Below are 23,192 nucleotides of genomic sequence, written 5' to 3'. Positions count from 1 at the left end.
TGTGCAAGAGCTGGACCAGAATAGACTGCTGATGAGGCAGGTGGTTGTCAGAACAGGACAGCTCTGCTAAAATATCTGTATTGGCTACCCACATGCTACCACACCACATTAAGGTTCTTGTATTACTACCCCTTACATCCCAGTCTGATAATGAAGATCATCTGGAGGCGCATCATTGCTTGTTCCCCATGTTTCACAAGCCTGACTGGCTTCAGCTAGAAGTGGGACATTTTGTGTCACCAGCCCCATGCTGGGGAACACTTTTGCAGCAGAGATTCAGAAGGCATCCTTGCTACTGACATCTCTAGAAGACTTTTTTCTTTTATGCTGACAGGCCTATTCCACTTTTTCCCCCCTTCCCAACATGAGCCAATCATTTTTATAAGCATTTTGTATAGTTTTATGTATCTTATGTTTTATTGCATTTGTAGAAACTGTTTTACACCACCTTGATATTTTATGAGTGGTGTGTGTGTGTGTGTGTGTGTGTGTGTAAATAGGATGCTGCCACATACTGAGTAAGACAATCAGGCAATCTCTTTCAGCGTTGTCTACACTGACTGGCAGTGGCTCTCCGGGGTTTCAGGCAGGAGTCTTTGACCCAGACCTATCTGGAGGTTCTGGGGATTGAACCTGGGATCTTTTGCCTGCAAAATACAGTGGTGCCCCGCAAGACGAACGCCTCGCAAGACGGAAAACCCGCTAGACGAAAGGGTTTTCCGTTTTGGAGGCGCTTCGCTAAATGAATTTCTCTATGGGGTTGCTTCGCAAGACGAAAAAATCTTGCGAGTTCCTGCGGGTTTCCCCCCGCTTTTTTTGCCCTGTTCCTAAGCTGCTAAGCCGCTTAACAGCTGATCCGCTGATAAGCCGCTTCTCAGCTGATCGCTAAAAGCCGCTAGACCGCTAATAGCGCTAATCCGCTAAGCTGTCAATGGGCTTGCTTCGCAAGACGAAAAACCGCTAGACGAAGAGAATCACGGAACGGATTAATTTCGTCTTGCGAGGCACCACTGTAGATGCTCTACCACGGAGTTATGGATTGCAGGAGCAGGCATTGCAAACAGAAGAAAAGAAAAGAAAAGAAAAGAAAAGAAAAGAAAAGAAAAGAAAAGAAAAGAAAAGAAAAGAAAAGAAAAGAAAAGCACATTTTATCAGGAATGGGATGGAAGAGGATACACACAACAGCAGTACAAAGGACAAATTCCATGTATGCCAGCAGCTAAGGTGCACAGTGAGGTAGCACAATTGGAGAGCATATATAGTGTCATCATGTCACATCTGAACTGGTTTGATTGCCAGGTTGCTAGAAGCTGGTGTTGGGGAAAATGCAGCAGAACAGTCTAAAAGGATTTCTTTTCCAAGCCAGTGACTGGAAATGACAGATGGATCACTGAAGAAATACAAACATTCCCTCGATGGCTCCCTTTACTAAAAATTAGGATGCAGCTTGAAGCAGTTACAGGAGGGAGCATGATAGTCTCACCGGAAAAACTGAGAAGGGCACAGTTTTATTATTATTATTCAGACCTTAGAGCATCATTATAGAGAACTGCTTTTGCATATCCAACTAAACAATGATACACAAAAAAAGAAATAAAAGGAATTCAATGACTGTCAGCATATTCCTATCCCTTTTTACTTAGAAGCGTGTTCCACTGAGTTAATTAGGACTTACACACCCTCATACATATAGTAAGGTCTGCCACCTCTGCATATTAATATTCAGTTAAAGTTAACTAACCCCAAATGGCTTGCCAGCCATTTGGTATTTAATACGGTGCCCCAATTGGGGTCTTAATGGTCCCAGAAGACAACCAGCATATATCACATACTGTAAGAAATCAATGACACAAATACTGCTGCTTCTGTTCATGAGGACTGTACTGTCTGAAAGCCACAGTAAAAGTTATGGAGTTGGACAAGGAAGGGACAGGGGTGTTCCACGTTAAAATCCCTACACAGCCACAAAGATCACTAGGTAACTGTTAAAAAGGAACATATTGGCTACTCATATGCTACCAGGTGCCTAAAGGTGTATAATGAAGGCACCAGGCGAACTTCCCTGGAGAGAGCATTCCACAGACAGGGAGCCACTCATGAAGGGTGCCCTGATCCTCCACAGTCAAAACATGAAACCAGGTTGCCCCGTTTTCTTCTTGATCTTGGAGTCTCCAAGGCAAAAGTCGCAGTAATTGTTGGGCAAGGCCAAACCATCCAGACCTTTCTTCGATCTCTGCTCCTCAGATTTCTGCGATACAGGTGTGGGGGGCTGCAAGTCTTACTTGTCTCCCCCCTCTTCCTCAGTAGGTGGGAGTGCACATAGTGGTAACTCAGCCCAGGACGGTTCTTGTAACACTTCCCATAGATGTCAGAGGCATATGGTTGTCTCCCAAAATGGCAACATTCAGCTTTTCTGGGCGCTCCCAACTCCTTTGCCCTTGGCTTTGCCTTTGCCTCGGCATTTTGGCATGTCTTCTTCATAGTCCTCATCATCTAATAAATCATCAGGTTCCATGTTCATTTTCCTTGTGTGGCTACTGGCAACAGGAATCTCGCCAAGGCTGTCTTCGTCAGTATGAGGGTCGGGCAGACTGCACTCTTCAAGAGAGTCCGTCCTCAAAAGGGCCTCTAGGCTGCGGCCATCCTGAAAGATCACAACCTCTTTCTTGAGGGTCTGCTCAGTGTCTGGTTTAATGGAATGGAAGGGAAGCCTTGCATCCTCAGGAGGGTGAGCGCGACATTTTTTCCACCCACACCAAGCTGGGTAGGAATAGAGCTGGCCAGATGCCAAGCCTGGCCCCCTGTGCCGCTTCTCCATCCAGATATAGCAGTTACTCTGTGCCACTCCAGTCTGCGAGTCCAGAAATGGCGATCAAATACTTCTCCCAGCGCACAGTTGGGCACTGTAGTTGTGGCACTGCTCCATCGTGTCCTTATAATATTGTTCGCCAAGGAGCTTCACCACATTCTGTGCCACCACTGCCATTTTCCCCTCACCTTTTGCTTTGCCCCGCTGCCAAGGGCAAGACAACCAGATGCTGGGTAGACTTCAGGCATAGGGCAAGATACTCTGTTCCTTTAGGGAAGATCTACATTGGGAAGCTTGCCTTTGCTGACACTGCAAATATTCAGGCATATTTGTATGCAGCCTTGAAGGCCTAAGTGGTGAAAAGTGAGGTATAAATGTTAAGTAACTATTAAATCATGAGTGCAAGGACAAATGAATGAATGAATATTACTGCCTTTGTAGATAATTAAGCTTTCAAAATGGTGACTGTGGTAGCTCTTTCTGGACTGGTGACTGTGAGACACAGTCTCCTGAATCTGATTCTAGCCTTTACTGATTGTTCCCCACCCTCCCTCTAATGAATGGACAGAACCACTAATTCCTGTTTCTTCCTAATTTTAATCTGTCTCCATCAGTTGCCATGCTTTAAACCAACAAGAAAATTCACGTACAGCTTGCAAAACCATGATTAATTGATTATGCGAAGTAAGTGTTCCTTCTGTCATTGGCAGATATAGCAGGGCTTGTCTCAGAATTCAGAAGCCATTAAGGGAGACGTTTTATTGAAGCTGTCACACTGCAATATTCCAGAGGGTCTTTCCTAAACTGCCATACAAAGCAAACAATAATAAAAACCAAAAAGATTGAGAGAGAGCTCAGCTATCACTGAACAAGGATTTTGCCTATTTTGTTTTCCATTGCAATTCACATAGAACACAAATGAAGGTGCTTGGAGAAAGGCAAACAGTCTCTCTCTCTCTCTCTCTCTCTCTCTCTCTCTCTCTGTGTGTGTGTGTGTGTGTGTGTGTATGTGTGTCCATCCCCTCTTGGTACTTGATGGACTGGTCCCTTGGAACCACATGTGGCAGTCAAGTGAAAAATACAGCAGCAATGAAGCAGCTTTAGTTTACACTAAGGATTTTATTAGCAGCTTAGCAGCCCCAGAGCTAAGCTCTGATGGAACAGACAATCTGTCTTCCTTGATGTTTCTTGGGAGCAAAGGAAACAGCAGGGGAACACATAAATCTAAGCAAGATTCATAAATAACTGGAGCCTCAGCCATAGGTCAAAGGGAAGGGTCATCAAAAGAATCTTTTCTAAAGTAAAAACCAAGCCCAGGTGTTAATCCTAATTGCACTAAATTAGACTGTCACAATCTGAGCATATGTTTGTAAACCTTTTGGGAATGGGGAAATGTCTTCTATTTTGTGGTTGCTATTCGCCCTGAGCCCTTGAGACCAGGCTGGCTCAAAATCAAGACCAGCCAATATGTATGTACGGAATTTAGGCCTGGGTGGGCCACTCTATTTCTAGTCTATATCAGTTTCTCAAGTGTTCAATAATAGGTCTGTTTGGGTAGGGGGCTTTCTAACAAGCAGTATAGAGCAATAATCCCCCCCCCCCCGCTAGCTACAACTGTAATTCCAGAGAATTCAAATTGCAATACAGTAACATACAACTTTAAAAACAAGCAAAAAAAGAAGTTAATAATAATCAGTATGAATACTCATTGCAATGGATGTGCTATCTTCAACCACAAATCCACAGACAGGCCAAGGACCACATGAATGAAGGTTATGGACCATTGGGAACCCCTGATACAGAGGCATAAATCCTCAGCTCTCCCTAACCCAGGACTTTATTACCATTTGATGGTATGAAAAATCTAAAGCTCGGTAACAAAAATAAGCATGAATCTGAGGGGTATGTCGTTGAGACCATCGTGGAACTTAAGAAGACTTCCTAAACTTCACAGTGAGTTTGAAAATTAACTGAGTCAGATCTGCCAGAGAATATAATAGTGAAAATAATGTTTAAAAAAGTAGTATAAAGCTGTACTTTGGTTGTTGAACGTAATTCATTCCGGAAGACCGTTGGAGTTCTGAAACATCCGAAAACCAAAAACTCAATACGGAAAACTCAATACGGAAGCTCATGTTCAACTTCCAAGGCATGTTCAAAAACCGAAGCATTCACTTCCAGGTTTACAACTTCCAAGGCATGTTCAAAAACCGAAGCATTCACTTCCAGGTTTACAGTGTTCAAAAACTGAAATGTTCATCCAATGGAGACGTTCGAAAACCGAGGTACCACTGTATTAGGGGAAATCATGCAGGTTAGGCATTAAAAAACTGCATTAAAATATGCCTATTAGGATAGATTTGCACTAAGATGCTGATGAATTTTCATGAGGACTATGTTTTTAATGCAAACAGATTAGGAAATGTGGAAAACTGAACTTAAGATTGGAAAAATGAGAAACGGAGAGAGAAGATGGGGTTAAATTGCCTGGTACAAGATAAGCAAAGAGGCTGAAACTGTCTCTTCAAACACTACCTTTCCACACACAATGGAAAGTGAGGGGAAGATTATGTGAAGGCCAGGTTATTGCCATGTGGTAAAGAGTAGAGAAGAGATTTCTGATATTTCTAGCAAGGGAGAGAAGCCAATCAGGACTCCATTCCTTCTTCTGTGGTCTGATGTTTTCAGCAGTTGGGATGGTTGTCACTATTTTCCCTTTCTCCCTTTCAGCAATTTCAGCAAAATGTTTTATTACTTGCCATAAGCAAAATAAGATACCTAGTGCTTCTGCTAAGAGGGGAGCATAGGCTGTGTCTGCTGGTAAATAAAAATGCTTCATGAGCCTTTGTGTGTTTTCCTTAATTCCACTGCATCTTCTTGGCATCCAGAAATCTATTTTAATCATCAGTATGTTCCAAAACACACCAGTATATCTAAGCATTGGTGGCTGGCAGATACATTGCATTGTATTGGCCTTTCCTTCCTTCAATAATTTTATTAGCACATAAACAAAACCATTATGAAAATATTGGTCGTTCAAGTATGATTATACACTCCCTTAAGACGCTCTCTGGCAAGGTAGTGTAGCGTCTATGCTCTGAGTGAATTCAGTGGGAATTGAATATGCTTCTTATTAGGCTGCTGTTAAGAAACAAACTACTCAGAGAATCACTTGGTTAATTATCTTAAGCACTGGGGATAATAAAAAGCTTCTTTCAACCATTTTGAATGTACTCTTTCATGTACATTGCAACACTCTCCTCTTATTAGGGCTAAAGTAGAAGGAGGCAAAAAATCAATAAGTAATGGGCTGGGGATGGGGAGGGAAATGGGAGCAACATGTATGATCCTTGATGGTGCAAAGAGAGTCATGTGTTGCACAGAAGCTCTTGTGAATGTGGCACATGCTAGAAAAGAGAATGGTGGCAACTGCACAGTCCAGTAGCACAAGGGAAAGGAAGGGAACTGTTGTACACAAACTGCACATGTAAGCAAGACGTTTGGCAAGGCTCCTCCAAGATTATTTGGAAGGGCTAACTAGACGATACTTGGTTCAGACAGGGATTGATGCTTTAAGTAACTTTCATTGGGAATGAAACCCCAGATTTGTTCCAACCCTATGATTATAAAGTCCTTGTACAGCAAGCCCTCTTAATCCATGTGCAGCTTTACACATCACTTCACGCTAGAGCTAGCACACAAAATAAAAGATCTCCTGAACAGGTTGCCCCATCCTTGTACCAAAAACCTTAATCCATTCTTACCAGTCGGTGCAGCCATAATTAAATCTGCCAGCTTTGTACTTGCCTTTGTTATGGAAAATTGCCAGGGAGATTACAATAGCCACAACACAACAACAGCAAAATTAAATTATCCATTGTTTGGGTCTCCTTTGAGCACACCCGCGCTATACTTGCCCAGACTGCAATGCAGAGAAAGAGCTTTTAGTACGATAACTTACTCCAGCATGATGAAAGGCACTGAAGTTTCATTACACACAAACAAGCAAATCCCTGCTTAGGATTCTGTACAGTGCATTGTTCTTTGCTGCTGTCACTACTTTCCGCCCCGGTGGGGTGCAGCTCCTGGCAGCTCTAAGAAGCAGACACTATAATTATTACATGTGAGTGAATAAGCGGCATTAACTGTTGAAGCATTGCCCTCAAGAGCAATGCAGGATGGCTGAACGGGTCTGGAAAAAGATGTGAAATGGTTTATTTACAGGCTTGTTGAAGTTAAGAATTTACAGCAACTCAGTGCCAAGTTGGTTGATTTAACCTGCATCAGACAGTTTGAAAACATCTGAGAACTGGTGTAGGAATGATTCAAATTGCTTTGGAAGGGGCACAATTTATCTCAGTAACCTCTGCACTTGAGCATAAAGGATGGCTGCATGTTGGACTGTCCTAGCTCAGGATAAACAAATCTGTCTATTTACCCATGATTCTATTCTTTAAAAACAAAAACAAAAAACCTTCTCAAAATAGCATATTTAAATGCCTATTTTGATAAATTAAAACTGCGTCCCAACATTTGGTGAACTGCAAAATCTGATTGATGACTAGGTTCTGATCCACACATTAGTCGGAGAGGTACAGATCAGGTCATTCTGTAGAAGAGTTCACATAGGTGAAATTCCTCAAGCTCCCCTGGTGCTAGCCTGCCCTTTCCTTTTCTCTCGCTTCCCCTCCGCTGTGTTTGTCCATTCCAACTGGCACAAACAATGATTTATTTTGGTAAGCCTTATTCCCAGCTGGGTGGTTTTTCATGCAAATCCAAAGGCTGACACAGTGGTCTTGTACTGTATTTTGTGATTATAATTTCTTTTAGAGATTAAAAGGACGATCTGCGCTACATTAAAAAACAACAGCCTAATTTGTCCACAGTGTGAATACTTCAGGAGTGCACAGCCCTGTTTCTTCCATATTGGGTTTGTTCGTATATACAGCTGCCCTTACTCAAGCCACCATGATCATGCGAAACAGAGCAGTGCCACCCCTCAAGTGAAGGCTCCAAAGGCCACAAATGGAAATTCTGGGTCAGTGCCACCAGCAAGCTCTGTGTGCTGCCCAAATGCTTATACAGGGATCGGGTTCATCTGAATTTGATTTATAGGGGTGGCAGAAAGCCAGTGTAGTTTTATTTCTCCAGCAACCAAAAAGGCAGAGAAAGAAAGCCATGCTGACAAAGCTCTGGGACAGCCTTTTTAGCAAAGAATAGCTTGCTGCTATGTCAGTGCACGGTTTATTTCTAATCTAGCAAGAGTTTAAAGACATTTAGGGTCAGGTAGAAAGCAGTGGAAACCCTTCAAAACAAGAGCATGAAGGCTGAAGCAAGCTGTACGTGGACAAGGTGCTAGCAACATGGTCACTCAGTGAACAATTGTGGTATGGATAGCATGGGAATCTGAATTAATCCCTTGTGGGTCTTCCAAAATGATGGCAATAAATCATCCATCCATCTACAGTGTGTGAATACTAAAACACAATTAAGGGGAAGGGAAGGAAAGAGATTGTACTCACTCAGGGCCTTCTATAGTAACACCTGCTGACTCACAGCAGGTGTGCCATTTTTGCAGGGCCATGGGAGCCGAGCCCTCCCCCCAATTTTCACTGAGGGAGCTGGACACCCTCAATATTCTGCAGCCAGTTGGGCCCTCCCACAGCTGCAACTTGGGCCCATCAGGCCTTTCGGAGAGTGCAACAGTCCCATCAGGCCTTATCCCATCGCATGATTTCACACACACACATTGCCCCTCCCAATGTCGGGCAGAACGCAGCACGCCTGCACAGGAGAATAACTGGGAGATGAATTGCCCAACAAGCAAGTGAACTGGCTTAATACCCAACCAATCTGTTATGTTATTTCTAACAAAAGATTCTGGAGGAAGCAAGCAGAGGATCTCATGCCATTGGAGGCCTCGGTTTTGGCCAAGGAAGATGAATTGAGGGCTTTGGTTTCAAAGATATTAACAAAAGATGTCACAGGAAAGATTGCCATCCTTAGGGCAGTTTGGGAAAGAGATGCAGGGAAGGAAATTCAATTTCCTAGTCAAAGAGTGAAACTGCTAGAAAGTGAAATTGCTGCAATCTGTCTCCATATACCAGAGAAAATAGCTTAAAAGCAATCCACATATGGTATTATATATACCCCAGTGAGATTAACATATATGCTAGTGTTGGAGGGGTTGTGGTCAGGAGATCGTTTATATTTAACTGCAGTTACACAGGCAGTGAGGTTTGGAGATAAGCAACTCAAGGAAATGAGCACTGTAAATGGGCAAACAACTGTTGAAAACTGGTATTACATTCATGGTTTTACTTAAAGCGGGATGGTAGAGTATTTAAGGACTCAATTAGATTCATGATAGTTGATGCCAGACCTGTGGTAACACAACTGAGGAAGAGAAAATAGGACTCCTACTTTAAATGTCTGGAACAGTAAACTTTGGGAAATCACCACTGTAGAGAAGCTTACATATCAAGTCCATGGTCAAGGGACAAGTGAAACAGAACACATTTTCTCTCCTGAATGGAGTTGTTTTATTTTTCATATTAATAAGTATACTTTGAGCTCTGTATGCCACAATTTGGAAAAAATAATAATGATTCAAGTGCCAGGAGAATTGACCTCAGTTGATGTTTTCCATGATGCCTTAAATCCCTTTGTTTAATGAATATGATTATGGTGATTGTTTTCTTCTGCACTGGACCCATAATAAGAAAACAACAACATTATGTTACTTCAGCTGTCACAACATTGTAGTTGTCAAGCCTTTTTTGGGGGGGGGGTTTATTTGCTTATATCAAAACACTTTTGAAAAAAGGGCATGAAGTATGAAAGCTGTAACAATAAAAATTAAAATATTTGTGTGTTTGTTTTTGTTGCCAAAAGTAACAGGGACAAATTTCAGAAAGAGAGATAGAGTAAACAAAAGCTGCTTGATGGCTCATCATACCAACTTTAAAAGAATTTCCCTGGTTCAGGAAAGCTGAACCATAGGGTGACAACTAGGAAACTTCTCTGCCACTAAGAATAAATAAAAAAATAACAACACAAGGAAATATCCACCTCTTTTGCATCATATAAATTAATCCTTTCTCCCCCTAAAACCCAGATCCATATATGGGATGTTTTGCTGCACATTTTGGTGATCACTTGGTGGCTGAGAAGACACAGCTACTCTGCATTCTTATAGAACAAATTATGCCACTTGCTCCCTATCCGATTGCCAGCTAGACACAAGCTTATAATACATATATGTTATGCTGTCAAACCATCAGATGGATATGGACTGGTCATAAACTCATCACAGTATCACATGCGGCAGTTCAAACAGAATGGGGCTTTTCTGCGGTGAAGTCAGCATGTTATTACCACCATGCACCCAATAGTCCCTGCTTTTCTGTCATAAAGTAGTTCATTGGCCGTTCTCCAAGAGAAAGCCAAGCCTGCAGATTCAACTTAGAGAAGTAGATCATGTGTTATAGGCTATGAAAACAGCTGGCAACTAAACATACTTACATAAAGGTAAAGGTAAAGGGACCCCTGACCATTAGGTCTAGTCGTGGCCGACTCTGGGGTTGCGGCGCTCATCTCGCTTTATTGGCCGAGGGAGCCAGCGTACAGCTTCTGGGTCATGTGGCCAGCATGACTAAGCCACTCCTGGTGAACCAGAGAAGCGCACAGAAACGCAGTTTACCTTCCCGCCAGAGCGGTACCTATTTATCTACTTGCACTTTGACGTGCTTCCAAACTGCTAGGTTGGCAGGAAAAACATACTTACATAATGTTTAGTAAAGGAATATAACATTCTCAAAGGGTAGAACTAGATTTAAAACAACACACCGTGAAATTTGGAAAATCAAGACACCAAAGCAGAGGGGCAAACAGATACCAACGTACTATTAAAATAAGCCTGGGTGACGCACGGTTCAAAGTGACAAATTCCTGATGATAATGATAATAATAATAATTTATTTGTATGCTGTCCATCTGACTGGGTTGTCCCAGCCACTCTGGGCAGCTTCCAGCATATATAAAAACGCAGTAAAACCTTTAAAAGCTTCCCTATACAGGGCTGCCTTCAGATGTTTCCTAAATGTTATATAATTACTCATCTCCTTAACATCTGATGGGAGGGCATTCCACAGGGTGGGAGCCACTACTGAGAAGGCCCTGTAAAAGGAAGCTGAATTCAAAGCTTAGGGGTCACTATTGTAAAATATGTTTTAGGAGTGGCGGGCAGAAGGCTTTTCATAACCACTCTGAAAGAGCAGGAAGGTAGGTAAGGCAGAAGACACTCTCTCAAGTGTCCCAGACCCAGGTTATAAAGGGTTTTAAATGTAGGTACCAGCACCTTGAATTGGGCCTGGGAGGGGAGGGGAGACACAGGCAACTCATGGAGGTCATACTTTTGTGTGTTATATGCTGCTGAATTCTGTACAGCATTTTCTGAACCACATTCAAAAATAGCACCATGTAGTGTGCTTTATAGTGGTCCAATGGGGAAGTTACCAGGGCATGCACAACAGTGAAAAGATCCCTTTTCCCAGGAAGGGTAGTAGGCAGATCACCAAAAACTAATAATGCTGACAATGTGCTCAAGCCAAATGTGGACAATGGGTTCAAGAGCTAGATGGAAAACTTAAAAGTAATTTTCAACATGACTGAACACTTATTTCAAATTATAAAGATGAACTTGAGAAAACTGTGGTGGCAGACCCCTAATTATACTGATGCATTTTCTTGCATTAATCTTGAATAATTCTCTTTGAGAAAAAAAACAGTTTCAGAACATCTTATTTAAAAGGACTTTAAAAAATCTGTAATGAGATGCCCATACTTGCTTGCACCCAAGGCAGAAACCTTTAATAAAGGTCAATTAAATGGAATCATCATATTACATATTTTGTCAATTTAATTAAGCTCTATATGCTGGTTGGTTTCTGTAAAAAAAAACCACAACCCTTAAACTTTTCTATGAAAGAAGAGGATAATATTAAGGCTCTATTTCTACTTGACAACAAGAATCCAGTGCTTCTATCCAGATCTTTTCATGATACCTTCATATTCTAGCAATGCTCAATCCGAATGACTCATTTGATATATAAGCAGACAAACAATAGCAGCATCGAGCTTTTGCAGCCTTTCAAGGCAGACAGCTTCAACCCAAGCAAACAGAACGAATGACATAATGGGGATAAGAATTAAACTTTTCTTTATAGGTTTTCTTATCCTACACATGCTCAGCTTCTATCAACAAGAATTTGATGGCATTATTAAAAAATTGCAGGTGCCTGCAGAAAGCAGGCTATGAATGTCTCAAGGCAGCACTTACAGCTTTTGTAGCTGAGCCCAAATGAGCTTCTCGGCGAGGTGGTTGCATCCCTGAGCAATAAAGCTGGCACTAGGTTTGATGTAACAAACAACAAGACTGGGAAATCTCCTAAGCAATTCATGCTTAATTTAAGAATTTGGACTGGAGGCCCAACACATCTGCGTCCTTCAATTTAGAACTATAAAGACACTATAAAGAGGCACTCTGAAGAAATGAATAAATATTCTTTTAGGAATGAATAATAGGGCTGCCTGGTGTCCTGTACCCAACATCTTGATTTCTCGGAAATCACTGGATATTGTTAGTGTCACAATAGACAGCAATTGGCAGAGCAGAAGTTTGACAAGGCTTGGAGACAGAAATTGCTACAATAATTAATGCCACCTGCAGTGCTAGATGCAAAGATGTTTTCTGAGCTTCTGAAGGGGCAGGTGCCATTTTCCAGTTGAGAACTAGTAATATTGGAGAGCTGGTATGGTGTAGTGCCCTCCTGGTGTTGTTGGGACTCCAACTCCCATCAGTCTTAGGCACTGATCAGGATTGACAGGAGTTCTAGTCTAACAGCATCTACAGGTCCAAAGATTCCCAGTTCTTCTTGCGGTGGATTGTGGAGATCTCAGCCCCAATCCCTTCTCTGCGATATTAATTGCCTTAGGCAACTCACTGTCTCTCATTCTGGCCTACAGGACCATAACTATCAGTAAAGCATGCCACATTTTAAAGGCCTATTTAAGTATATTCTAATTAATTAATTAAGTTTTCTCCATCCCTCCTTCACACACACCTTGATGTATACACACTTGATGGAAAACCCCAATCTATTCTAAGAACTGAATGTCAACAATTCCCAAGCTATCCGGAGCTACTCGTAGGAACAGCAACATAAAAGGTAAAGGTAAAGGGACCCCTGACCATTAGGTCCAGTCGTGACCGACTCTGGGGTTGCGGCGCTCATCTCGCTTTATTGGCCGAGGGAGCTGGCATACAGCTTCTGGGTCATGTGGCCAGCATGACTAAGCCGCTTCTGGCGAACCAGAGCAGCACACGGAAATGCCGTTTACATTCCCGCTGGAGCGGTACCTATTTATCTACTTGCACTTTGAGGTGCTTTTGAACTGCTAGGTTGGCAGGAGCAGGGACCGAGCAACGGGAGCTCACCCCATCGCGGGGATTCAAACCGCCGACCTTCTGATCAGCAAGTCCTAGGCTCTGTGGTTTAACAGCAGCATACAATGAAGAAATATACCCCTATTGGGGGCCATTTGAATCTCAGATTATCCAAGCAGGAGGCACAGCTGAATCCTTACCACTATCTGGTTATTGCTCACCTAATAATAATAATAATAATAATAATAATAATAATAATAACAATAATAATAGGTTCTCCTCTGAGTTTATTTCCAGTCACCCTAGCCTGGATTGTGGATGCTGAATGGTGGGGGATTTGTGACAGACAAAGGGAAATATTTCTTCACACACGCCATAATTAAAAAATTGAACAAGTTACCACAGAATGTGGTGATGGCCACCAAGTCATCTGGAATTTTTTTCCACAGCATTGTGGGGAACATACCACCTCCTCAATTTCTGCCTGTCACTTTGCTGTTAAAGGCACAGAATTCCTGGCTGGAAAAAGGTTGGGGTCCTCCACCTATTTGCCTGTAGTCTCTGAACACAACTCCCCTTATGGGAATTTCCTCTCACAAGCTGGCCTGAAGAAAAAGACTGCAAAATGGAACTGCATTGCAAAATATAAATCTTGTCTATAGCCTGACATCTTGCATGAGCTTCATGTGGAGAAAACGTCAACACCAGGGTGCCTTGGCAAGGTTCAGGACAACAGCTGATTAAACTTACTGACACTGGTATACAACCTACTCAAACGAGGGACAAGAGTAGTATGTTGTGCATAATTATTTCATTATTTATGTGAGATTGAAATGGATGTGTTTCCTAGAGTAAGGGAGGTTTCCCTATGGCTGCATTAGTTAACTGTAAAGTCACAAAGGACTGTGAGGACACAAAGGACATTTTCATATGAATCTACCTGGGAACTGTAACTTGCTAAGGGTGCTAGGAACTGTAGTTCTGAAGTCAGCACCTTAACAATCTTATCAATTACCAGGATTCTCCATGACTGTTAGTAGAATACTATTGCTTTTACATGTATGGTGTGGGTGTAACCCTTATCTTTCACATGGATTTTTAAAAAAAATGAGCTGTGAGGGGAAAAATTGACCTCATTGATCAAATTTTTGGCTTGGACACTGGAATGGAGGGCAGGCAGATAAAACTGCTTTGCAGGTTGGATTCGGCCTCCAGTGAGACATCCCCTTTCTAAGCTATTCCTGTCCGATGCAGGATGGAAGCAATCTGTGCCTGCTCTAGCTGATGAGCCGAATACCTCTGACAGCCAGTCTACAGCAAGATACTTCTCTTAGTTTTCTATATGGAGTCCCTGCTGTAGCCAAGCTCAAGCCTTTTGCCAGCTTTCGGTTTTGAAGGCTTGCAAGGTGACAGACTTAGCCTGAAGACATGCTACTCAAGTCAGGTCCAATAACTGAAGCAGGACTATAAATAGACCATTATGTCCATTGGCAGGTTTCCATGCTAAGAGATGCAAGAGATGGTTGTGGGCAAATCAATAGGTGGCACTCTTCCCTCAGAATATCTTAACAGTGTAGCACCGTGACAAAGGTATTAAGCTACAAGAGGTTCCTTCCAGCCTTTGGAATCAGAATTGTTATGTTTGGTCAGGTAACCTTCTGAGCAGCTTTTCATGGGATAACATCCATGGCTTGATAGAAACATAAATCTACCCAGGCGGATTCATGTGAATGCAGTAACATTATTTACTTGCCACCTACGAAGGGCACATTATATGTTTTCTGTGTGAACATCCTCTTTGTGTAGAAAAATGTATGCCTATCGTAAGTGTCTGAAGTGCAGTGCAAGTGTTTTTCACACTACAACTCTATGGATCAAGTAGCTGCATAGCAGTGGTAGAAAGACTACAGTGGTACCTCGGGTTAAGTACTTAATTCGTTCCGGATGTCCGTTCTTAACCTGAAACTGTTTTTAAGCTGAAGCACCACTTTAGCTAATAGGGCCTCCTGCTAAGGACCAGATTACCTGAAAGATTGCCCCCTCCTGCATATAACTTCCTGAACATTAAGATCTTCTTTAGATGCCCTGTTCTAGGTTCACATATCAAGCAAAGTTGAGCAGGTGGATATCAAGAAGAGGGCCTTTTCAGTGGTGGCACCTCAACTACGGAGAAACCTCCTCGGAGATTTGCCTGGCACCTTCTATATGGTATTTTCAATAACAAGTGAAGTCTTTATCCATTTAAGTTTTTTGTTTTAAATCTGGGCTGGCAAGAATTTTGAGTTGCGCTTATTTTGTTTATTTGTGTTGACTACATAACACGCACAATGCCCTGGTCATAACACAGCCTGCTGGAAGAAAAGAAGCATCACCAATCTGGGAGAGCAATATGTTTTCCTCAATAGCCTAAGCATTCATATGCTACTTTTTTCCTCATTTCATCAATCTGTTCATTGCTTGCACAATGATGCTTCAACCAGAAAAAGAAAAAGAAAACCAAAACGAAGGATTCAGTCTAAAAGGGAAAAGGGGTGGGGGGTAAAACAAACAGATATGTATGAAAAACTTTCCTTCAAGTAAAGCAAATAGCTATTTTAGCTCTTAGAAGCATTGTATTACACATCCCATCATAAGCTTGATTCACTGTGCAAAACAATCATTACTCCTTAGAGAAAGGTGCCAAGAGGTTAGCACCCAGTGGAGATAAAACCCAAGGAATGAATTTATTAGAGATTTCTCTCAGCCTGCATATTGCCACTTTATGGCATGCCTAGTGAATTACACAACAGTGCTGCATTGAACTACCAACTACTCTTGGGTGGAATAAGTATACGATGGTGCAGTTGGGTAATTTTAGCCCCTGGACTTAATGTTTCTGCAGGATTCTTTACATAGTAACACATATTTCACTTAACTCAAAAATGTGATAAACCAGACCTGGAGAATTTTGGGGGGAGGGCCTCCTGCTCAATCTGCTGAGTGGAGCTCTGGACTTTAGGACAAAAGTCCAGTCCTGAAAGTACCGTTCAAGTATACCAAAAGCATATAGGCAACCTTGTGGCATAAACAAGAATCATAATGAAAAAGCAATGAAGCAATGTTTGTTGATGCTGTTGTCTGCAGGGTAGCCATGTGGCCAATACAGTGCAAACAGCAGCAGTATGGCACAGTAGTTTAATGTGAAAAGTTCTAATAATTCTGTAATTAAGAACTCCCTTTTTAGAAAGTTATTCCTTCAGTGCCATTCTACATACAAGGTAAGGGACCTGTGTTCAGTGAATCACTCAAAGTGTTCACCTGTTAAAAATGAGGCCAGTTACAAAGCATTGCCCTCACCAAGAACACTTGCACTGGATTTTTGAAACAACCAGCGAAAAGATCAAGGAAATGAGGGTTGCCTTTTGACACTGCTAAAAACGTTCATGAAATGCACTCCCCTCCCCCTCTGGGCTCAGCCTGAATTAAAAGTAATTAATGCAGTTTGAGTGAATTGAAGTACTGCAATAATTAATTCATCTAGCTTGTTGACATTTAGAAGTTATTCTGAATACATATCTTTGTTGAAAGTGATGTTAAAGAGCCTTAACCACTGGCTTTTGTTTTTTAAATAGAAACAGATGAAATCTTTGATTTGTCTCTAGAGTGCAATTTGTGAAGAAAAGCAGACACCCAGGGTTAATAACTGCGTAACTGCGGTGTCTGGTATTTAAAGAATTGATTTTGAACTATTTTTATTTGACAGCAAACTATAAGAGCGTTCTATTTAAGTTATGCAACACAGTACAAAATGAACTTAAGACAATGCACTGCTCACGTCTAAGCCTTTCACATTTAGTGATAAACACATAGGCCTTGATCCAAAGATCCATGCCCACCCAGTAGCAGACCGAACATATGTTGGTGCATGTCAGCCGTTGCGCCTTGCCAAATGGATGGATGTCAACTTTGGGTGAGAAACAGGGAAGTTGCTAACAGTATTCTGCTCCCACCCAGGACTTCCCAAGAGGCAATTGACAATCTGGGCAGCAGATGTGCTTTTGATTCAGCTCCTGTCAAGCTATGAGTGAGCATGTCTTCAGGGATGGCTCAGTCGGTACAGCAGGAGAATCTTCATCTCAGGGTCATGGGTTCGAGTCCCACAACGGACAAAAGATTCCTGCATTGCAGGGGGTTGGACTACATGATCCTTGTGGTGCCTTCTAACTCCACAATTCTATGATTCTCTATCCAAGCCTGGAAATTGTATCCCTTCTCCAAGGAACATGTGTGAAAATCCATGCCTCTGAACAAGAAGGGGATCTGCACAGAGAGGCTCTTCCCATCCATTCCATGTATGGACTGCCCTTGTTGGTTTACAATGGCCATATTTGCATTTAAGTAATGTTTCCACATGGACTGCAAGAAGATCAAACGTATCCATTCTGAAGAAAATCAGCCCTGAGTGCTCACTGGAAGGACAGATCGTGAAGCTGAGGCTCCAGTACTTTGGCCAACTCATGAGAAGAGAAGACTCCCTGGAAAAGACCCTGATGTTGGGAAAGATGGAGGGCACAAGGAGAAGGGGACGACAGAGGACGAGATGGTTGGACAGTGTTCTTGAAGATACAAACATGAGTTTGACCAAACTGTGGGAGGCAGTGAAAGACGGGAGGGCCTGGCGTGCTCTGGTCCATGGGGTTACGAAGAGTCGGACACGACTAAACGACTAAACAACAACAAATGTTTCCACAATCTTCCTTCGAAAATCTGTTCTTTCTGATCTATAGAATTCTGGGCACTATAGTCTACTAAGGGTTGCTGGGAATTGTAACTGTGAGGGGTAAACTGCAGTGCCCAGAATTTCTTTGAGGGAGGGAATGTGTTTCAATTGTGCTTTAAAGGTATTGTGTGCATACAGCCTAGCAGTACAATAAAAAGGAAGTCCTATTGAGGCCTGCTCTTGCTGAACTATCGCCTGGCAGCAGCTGTTCCATCAGGCTGCCTCAATGGGAAAGATAGGAAGCAGGACAATCCATTGGCAGGAGACTACCTCCACCAGGTGCCTCAGGCCCCTGGATTGTTTCTATGCCAGCTAGTCATTCAGTTTGTTTTCATCCGCTCTTCTCTCTCTGTCTCCTTTTCCTTGTGTTTCATGCTTTTTAGATTGCAAACCTGCAGGCAAGGGTCACCTTGTTTTAATTGATTGTGTGCAAGCTACCCTTGGAGCCTTTTTGGCTGAAGAATGGGGTACAAATGGTTGAAATAAATAAAAAGTAAGCCAAATACTCCCATGTAAGTATCTACAGAATTGCAGCCACAACTGGAGTAAGTCAATGGTGCTTTTTCTGAGTAGATATATAAAGGATTGCTCCGTTAAAATATCCTATCTGCAATCGGTTAACTCCTGTAATCATTATATCAGTTTTGTAAAGCGCAATTAGTGAAGCATATATAAATAAAAGAAAACAAATTAAGCCACGTAGAGACCAAAGTAAATGTTAAAATCTTCAATGTAGCAGTTTTAGATTTGATTTTCATTTTATATTATGGAAATTATTTTTAGATTATGTGTTAAATAATTTGCTTAAGCCTGTCAGAATCTGTTCAAACCAGTAAACAATTTTCTTTAAGGGAGTTTGATCTTCATAGATTCAGAACAGATCTTTTCATTTAATAGTGTACCCTTGCTAAGGCTTTGGATTTTAATTTTTTTTAAAAAAAGTCTGGTATGTAAAATTAACATCTTGGTGGTTTTATTTATTGCTGGTAAAATTAAAGACAAATCTATTTGCAAAACAGGTCACAAAGATACAATCAAACACTACTTATACTATGTTATGGTGCTTCTTTTTCTTCTCCCTCTTTAGATCTGCTCACATACTTTATTAGGCCTCTGCTTCTCAAAAATGCAGCAAATTCTTTGCTGGGGATTTAAATCTCAGCTAAACAAACTTAACTGATGCTGAGCTGACTTAGCAACCCTTGGAGCAGATCACAGCTATTCACCAGTTTAAGCTTGGAATGCAAGACATGCAAGGCTGTGTTTTATTTAATTTAAACACTTCTGCTCCTAATCTGGAACAGAACAAAAAAAAATGTTCCCAGTGGAGAGCTCCTCTGCCAAGCCTCATGCAATTCTCTCTTGGGCACATCTGCCTTCAAGGTAGAAAATCAAAGAGTTGGAAGGTAGGAATGGTGGAATAATGCGATTCAGTTTGCGTGTAAACCCTAAACTATCTATTTTGCATGTTCTGAAACAATATAGAGGACTGGAACACAGATCTCCTTCAAAATTCACACTTAAGACAAATTTAACAATGCAGTTCTCTAAACATTTGAAAAAATGCACCTGGAGTGGGAAATGTGAGTATAAATGAATATATTCATGAAAATAACATACAAAATATACATTATATTCAGAGAAACTACTTGCAAAATGTGTACGTTAGTCTGTTCCACCTTCCGCACACGAGTAACATAAAGGAAAAAATTTGTTAACATTTCTTTAAAAATAACACAGCAATTTTGTCCTTTGCAAAAGAGTAAAGAAGGCTCAGTTGTCACCAGATGTAATTATATAATGATGCAATGCCTGTTCCCCAACTGCTATGAGACTCGGATACTATGCACAGGGACAGGGAACTTAATGAATCTCAGCTAAGCATCACTAGCTGCCATTGAGCAGCCCAACTTGTGCAAATTAATCCTTTAAATGCCCCTGGACAGGCAGCATATGCCCAGCAAATTGTAACTCACAACTATATAGCCACTGGACAGGCCATTCCAGCTGCTCCTGGTGACCATGTTGAAAAGGAATCAAGTACATGCCAAACGAAGCAGCCCCAGCAAGGCCTACAGAGGGGTTGATACCACACGACCTCTGATACCTCTTGCATCTCACTTACTGCAGATTCCTGCATCTTCTGCTGCATGTGAAAGAATCTGGTCTATGTTTGGTAATGGTGATACCAAATCAAGAAACAAACTGACCTGTGAATGGGTAGAAAAGCTTGTTTCAATCTGTGCAAACCTAAAGTTTTTAGAAGTCCATGAGAAAAATGACAAAGAGGAAGAAGAAATAGAAACTGATATCAGTAGTTCAGAAAATGAGATAGAATAAACTGCATGTATATGTTGTGTTGTATGTATATATTCCTTTTTTTTTAAGCACTACTCAAAGGGTAGACCTTCTATGGAGCTTAAATATTGAGGTGGACCTTAACTTTATTTGCTGTTGGTGCTAAGGGGCAAATCTGATTATTATTTATGTTGATGGTTTTGTGGCGTCAGAAATGATTATTGGTCCTGTTTTTATATAGAATAACCAGCTACGATATATTCACTTCTGTATAAATTGTGCTTGCTAAATGTAATGCTGTCTCTGTTTCCCTGTTGGAGAATCTTTCAAGAGTGTTATGCTAAGGAAAGCAGTTTGCAGTCAATCAATTTGGTCTTTTGAAGTTGAATCTCTCCTTTGTCTTCTTATTCAGTTCAATAAAATTGTCTTGGATTCTCTCTGTTTTTGGCATTTATTGACTTTCTATGGCAAAGACAGTTCAGGGTTTGAAAGCAGACCTGACAGTTTCTTGCTTTTTTTGTTGTTGCTGCTTTTGAGGGATAGTTACCTATTTTATTGCAAGCATAATACTTTTTATCTACGCTGTGTTTCACACAATTTGTAAAACTACTCCTCACTGAACTTTTTTTCAATGTTTCCAAAATTTCCATTTTTTTCTGGAAAAAAACAGGAGAAAACGTTTTTTCCTCATAATTTCAACATTTCTGGAAATTTCACATCTCTAGTTGGTAGTCTGGGACATAGCAGGGATGGGCAAATAAAACAGTTTGGTTTCCTCTCAATTCTGGCACATAAGTTATTATGAAAACCTATCAGCATTTTAGTGTCAATTTCTTTCAATATACATATTTTTGTATGCAGTTTTGCCTAAGGCACTTTTTTGCAAAAATTTTCCCTAATGTAATGCATTTTTCCACCAATATGTACACTTTTGTACACAATCCCTTTCTTCAAATGACTTTTAGGGTATGGAAGAGATGGTGTTCACACTTAGCTCTGCCTACATCCCCTTTAATTCCTATATTGAACCACCCATCCTTCTGCCTTACAGATAAATATGTACAATATAAACTATGGAAGGCATAGTTTATATAGCTTTTCTATAGGGCATGGGTGGGCAAACTAAGGCCCGGGGGCCAGATCTGGCCCAGGAATCAGTGTGTTTTTACATGAGTAGAATGCGTGCTTTTATTTAAAATGCATTTCTGGGTTATCTGTGGGGCATAGGAATTCGTTCATTATTTTTAAAAAATAGCCCAGCGCCCCACAAGGTCTGAGGGACAGTGGACTGGCCCCCTGCTGAAAACCCTGGTGTAGGGTTTTATCTGGGTTTCTTTTTTCATTCAGATTAAAGCAGCAGGCAATTCAAAAACTATTCATAACATCACTTGGGAAACAATATCCCATATCAATATAGAATCTGGACTGCAGTGTCACAAATCAAGGAGAATCAAATGGTTTCTACTACAGTACACGGCGTGTCATCTAGCTTTACAATTATTTGCCGTAACCCTGGAGCAAGATTCTCAGAAGACTACAGAAGACTACAAATTTAAAACAGTGAAGCACTGGGACTCCTGATGGGGCTGAACAAGAATGAACAGCACATGCTTTATATCTCTCTGATAGTTTGAATGTGCCTTGCAGTAGCTACATTCTTCCTTCTCTGTGCCAGAGCATCTGATTTGCTTGAAGAAGATCCTGGTTCAATGACTAACTTCCAGGTAGGGTTGGACCATCCCCCGTCTGAAACCCTGGAGAGCTGCTACCAGTCACCTTAGATAATACTGAGCTAGATGGATCAATGATAAGCGTGAAGCAGGCAGCTTCTTACGCTCCTATGAGTAATTCCTACTGAACCAAACACAAGTGGCAGGTCCCGCTGTAGGAGAACGCTGCCATGGAACGCTCTGTCTTTGGTCTTAGCTGACTTCATCTAACACTTTTTTGGGGGGTGAGCTCTTCCAACTGCATTTATTACAAATATTTCATTTTAGTTGTAGCCAAGACTGTGTCCTGCATTGAAAGAAATACTGTTTTCTCTGTTTCTTTTAAATGCCATTGCAGCTTACTTTTCACACGGGCAGTTAACTTTCATATAATTCATTGTTAGAACGTGGCCACAGAAATCTCTGCAGCCCCTAACCATTACAAAAAGAATGGATTATATACTTTTGGGTGTTTTTTCTTTAGCTTTTCTGTTATCTGAAGAACTCTGCCATCTCACTTGGCACCATTAAATCTTTAGAAGACATCTGAAGGCAGCCCTGTATTGGGAGGTTTTAAATGATTGGCATTTCATTATGTTTTTATTTGTATTGGAGCTGCCCAGAGTGGGTGGGGCAACCCAGCCAGATGGACGGGTCATAAATAAAATGATTATTATGATTAAGCTGACGATGAAATAGAAATGATGTGAAATAAGCTTCTTACCACGAATAATCAGTACTCATTAAACATTAGTCTATTTTATAAAATATGCATATTTAAAGACTAAGGGTACAAAGCTATGCACACTAACCTGGAACATGGAAGGAAACTCCATTGAAAACTACTGGATTTATTTTTTTTAAATGTACAGAAATGTGCTACACATTTCAACATGTTCAATGGGGTTTACTTGCAGGTCAGCTTGCGAAGGATTGTAGCCCAATCACCAGTCTAGCTGCCACATTCTGGATTAGTTGCAGTTTCTGAGTCACCTTCAAAGGTAGCTCCATGCAGAATGTACTGCAGTAGTCCAAGTGGGAGATAACCAGCATAAGTACCACTCTGGCGGGACAGTTTGTGGGCAGGTAGGGTCTCAGCAAGCATACCAGATGGAGCTGGTAGACAGCTGCCCTGGATACAGAATTGACCTGCGCCTCCATGGACAGCTG

General features: G+C 41.4%; 1 protein-coding gene and 1 pseudogene across 4 annotated transcripts in view; both read right to left on the bottom strand.

Moving 5' to 3' along the window:
- Window positions 1-23,192, bottom strand: part of TMEM108 (transmembrane protein 108) — a 186,717-nt gene that overhangs the window by 136,181 nt on the left and 27,344 nt on the right. The window lies entirely within an intron of this gene.
- Window positions 2,095-3,101, bottom strand: LOC309326177 (zinc finger protein ubi-d4 pseudogene; annotated as a pseudogene). Its single transcript has one exon. The product of its transcript is annotated as a zinc finger protein ubi-d4 pseudogene (transcript).

Source organism: Podarcis erhardii, assembly GCF_964252035.2.
Source record: "Podarcis erhardii genome assembly, chromosome: 12".
In the NCBI taxonomy this organism is placed as follows: Eukaryota; Metazoa; Chordata; class Lepidosauria; order Squamata; family Lacertidae; genus Podarcis; species Podarcis erhardii.
The sequence above is the reverse complement of the archived record's forward strand: the minus strand, read 5'-3'. Positions and strand labels throughout refer to the sequence as shown.